Genomic DNA, 4,125 nt, shown 5'->3' on the forward strand with positions numbered 1-4,125 from the left:
ATCTGCAGACTAGAAGTAAGCACATGAGAACAAAAATGAGACAAGCAATAGTGGTTATGCTGAGAGGCAAATGTCATGTCCTTTTTAAATTGCTGCCAGGTATCCAAGGAATCAGTCTGTAGTAAGTTTCTTTCTGGGCCAACAGTTCTTTGAGTCCCAATTTCAATGTCCAACAGTTTCTTATGTGTACATGCCAGCAATTATATTCTAGTTCTGGATGGTGGGCAAACGGTGGCAATGCAGGTCCAACCTCTGGTTTGGTCCTGGGCAACCTACAGCGATGCACAGCTGCTGACTGCTAGCATGGCAAGGCATCTTCACCATCTTCCATCTCTGGATGGTTTCTCCTCTTGTCTTCATGTGTTCTCAGGTCCTCTCTGGGATTCATTGTTGCAGGAATCCACACAGGCTTAGAGGAGTTTTCTGGAAATATACAAACATATTCTCAACCAAAAGTTAATAAAGGAATCTTTTCTATAAACTAGACTTGGGATCCTTTCTTTGCATTGTGCCCAAACCATTTTCCTTTGGCTTATTTTGAAACAATGTGTGAGTTCATGGGTGTCTTGTCTTCAGCATTACACATGAAAAATGATTTTTAAAGTAAAAAAAAACAATGTGTGTTTTCATGGGTGTCTTGTCTTCAGCATTACAAGTGAAAAATAATTTTTAAAGTAAAAAATTTTCTTGATGTAATTTACTCCACAGGGGATTATTCCACTATCCTCCTTCTCTTTTTATTTAAATAATATTGAGGCTTTTGGAAATTTTGCAATGCAGTCTTGGTAACTTTTTATTTTAATTTTATGCACAGAAATATGACTGCAAATTTCAAATCCTGTGAACCAATTTGGATTCATTGTATGTTAAGCAGTTTTTGAACTATGAGATAAACCATTAGTAAAAAAGAAAATAGTTAATGCTTCAGGAACAGTTTTCTGTCCTGTACAACAAAGTTTTTATGAATATTCATTTATTTCAATTAGCCAATTTAAATTAATCTAAAATAAGGTTTATTTTTTAACTTCACTTGTCCTAGGTTATAGACAGTAAATGACATTAACTACATTTCTGCTGTTAGCCTTTGAATAACTTTACATAAGTTTTCTCAGGGAGGCAAAAACACAAATTACTTACTTTTTGGTTATGAAGCCTAGCATTGACTTTTAATTACAGTTTTCATGTATTTGAAGGAAACCTCTTTTTATTTCCTTCCAGAGCAATTATTAGGATACACTTAGGGAGTTTCTTTTAAAAGACACTTTTCTTTCTTTTTTACACCAAGCAACTTACAGGGGTGCTGTTTGGATATAGGGTCATGCAGCTGAATAGCTATATTTCAATGACTCTCATTACATTATGTTGACTACTAGTAAGGGTCAGATTTAATATTTTAATAATAATCTTTAATTTACCCTGTAAATATTAGCGAAAGAGATTTCAAAATTTTTAAATTTCTCCTTTTTATTAATCTTAGAATTACATTTTTAAAGAGTATCCCTTTAGGCTTATTTGCATATACAGAGGGATTATGAGTAGTCCCAGTAACTTTCAGAGGGATTTATTAGAATTTAATTGTTTATAAAAATATTGGCTTTTCATTTAGCTGAAATTATATGAAACCTTGATTATAATTTAAAAAGCTAATTTATAAAGTAATTAAAGTAGATATCTTTATTTAAAAAGCAAAGCAAGTAAATTTATACATTTGATCCATGAGGCACAAATGCCGCCCCACCTCCAGCCTATTCAAAATGCAGGCGGCTAGGAGTTTTTTGTCTTTTAAATTTCCGCTGCTGAAAAATTTGGCTGTATCTGAGAAATATACCGTCACTCTATTTTGCCCTTCCTAGAGACCAAAACCCTAATAACATCTAAAATATATGTATATAAGTAAAATGTAGTTATTAATTTTTATTAAAGCTTTCCATGCAAGTTCAAGTATATTAGATTGACTAAATGTAAAATATTTCTTTTAAGAAGAGAGAATAAATTCTTTTTTGGATCACTCCGGGCCCTTGGAGTTTTCCAAAAATCATCCCTTGGTTATATAGCCTTGAAATTTAACCTGGAAAGACTGTCAGATATATATTTAAAGATTATATACTTTTGAGAGTCGGGCTGGAGTTGTGAGGACCAGGGGTACCATGGGGGCCATTGGCGACGCCGAGCAGTCGCGGGGACCCAGTGGGGCAGAGGGGGGCGGCCCAGAGCTGGGACATGTGAGCACAGCGGGGCAGCTGGTTCTCACGAATCCTTGGAACATAATGATAAAGCACCGGCAGGTGCAGCGAAGGGGCCGCCAGTTTCACAGATCCTGCTATCTCCATGGACCTGCTCCGAGCTGTGCTGCAGCCTAGCATCAACGAGGAGATCCAGACTATGTTCAACAAGTACATGAAGTTCTTCCAGAAGGCAGCACTGAATGTGTGAGACAACGTTGGGAAAGAAGTGGATGCAGAGCAGCTGATCCAGGAGGCCTGCTGCAGCTGCCTGGAGCAGGCAAAACTACTGTTCTCAGATGGAGAAAAAGTTATACCCAGATTGACCCATGAGCCTCCAGGGATAAAGTGTGGTTGGCAGAAGGGGAAGGTGCCCATCGAGGAAGTCCCATTCCCAAAAAGAAAAAGGGAAGGCCTCCTGTACACATCCAGTCAAATGACCGGCAGCCCCTGGCATGTTGTGGAAATCCTGTGAACCAATTTGCCGCAAAGTGGGACCCAGCTTGGCTGAATGAATCTATCACCTTTGTGTTAGGATCTCGAGGCAGCAAAGCCCTGGGGATGGGGGCACCAGAGGGAGAATCTACATCAAGCACCCACACCTCTGGAAGGAAATAAAAAGAGGTTACCTCTTTAAGTACGCAGCTGATCCCCAGGACAAGCATTGGCTGGCGGAGCAACATCACATGCGGGCAACAGGAGGGAAGATGGCCTACCTCCTCATTGAAGAGGACATCCAGGACCTCGCTGCCAGCGATGATTACAGAGGATGCCTGGACCTGAAGTTAGAGGAGCTGAAATCCTTTGTCTTACCCTCCTGGATCGTAGAGAAGATGCGAAAGTACATGGAGACTCAATGGACAGAGAATGAGCATCATGCAGATGAAGCACCTCCACAGACCTGAAGCCAAGTGGCCTGGCCACACTAGGCAGCCTTCCTCCTGAGTGATTTCTCTAGGGTTTGAACCTTCCAATCAAATGTTGAGTCATTGTTATCACACACACAAATTATATCTACGCTAATAAAAGAGAAACATGGTAATAGTGTCACTCCGTTACCCTTCCCATTGGCTAATCCCCCTGTCACTCACAGAGTAGGGCCGAGATATGCAAATTAACTGGCAGCCAAGATGGCGCGTGTGAGCCAGGCAGCTGATGCAACAGGGAGGCTTGCTTGCTTCAGTGCCGGAGAACTCCAACGTTCCCCGCCTGCCTTGCCGGCCTCTCAGCTGCACTCTAAGCAACATTGTAACACATACAGAAGCTAAACAAAACCAGGGGCTTCAGCCAGCAGGACCGCGAACAGGGAGGCTTGCTGGCTTGAGTGATGGAGAACTCCAACGTTCCCTGCCTGACTTGCCAGCCTCTCAGCTGCAAAACTCTCAGCCTATGTTGCGAATAAAGAAGCTAAAAAAAACCCAGAAACCTGCTTTACTCAGCAGAGCTTCAGCCAGCCTGACCGCAACATTGTATCAAATACAGACGGTAAACAAAGGCCAGAAACCTGTGTTCAGCAGCCAAGGCCTCAGAGCTAAAGCTGTGCCAGAATAAAAAAAAGAAAAAAGCACCGGTTGGGGGCTGCAGTCCCAGCCTGAAAACAGCCCTCAGCCCCACACCCAGACTGGCCAGGCACCCCAGTGGGGACCCCACCCTGAAGGGTGTGTGACCAGCTGCAAACAGCCATCATCCCCTCATCCAGGTTGGCCAGGCACCCCATTGGGGAACCCCACCCTGAAGGGGGTGCGGCCAGCCTGCAAACAGCCATGAGCCCCTCACCAAGGCTGGCCAGACACCCCAGCAGGGATCCCCACCCTGAAAGAGGTGTGGACAGGCTGAACACGGCCCTCAGCTCCTCACCCAGGCTGGCCCGGTCCTGGGTGGGGATCCCCACCCTGAAGAGGGG

General features: G+C 43.2%; 1 protein-coding gene and 1 pseudogene across 5 annotated transcripts in view; both read left to right on the plus strand.

Annotated features, from left to right (window-relative positions):
• The window catches only part of AKAP11 (A-kinase anchoring protein 11), a 75,115-nt gene that overhangs the window by 31,837 nt on the left and 39,153 nt on the right, over positions 1–4,125 (plus strand). The window lies entirely within an intron of this gene.
• On the plus strand, positions 1,962–3,127 carry LOC102774803 (annotated as a pseudogene).

The sequence above is a fragment of the Myotis davidii genome, unplaced genomic scaffold, assembly GCF_000327345.1.
Source record: "Myotis davidii unplaced genomic scaffold, ASM32734v1 scaffold70, whole genome shotgun sequence".
NCBI lineage: Eukaryota > Metazoa > Chordata > Mammalia > Chiroptera > Vespertilionidae > Myotis > Myotis davidii.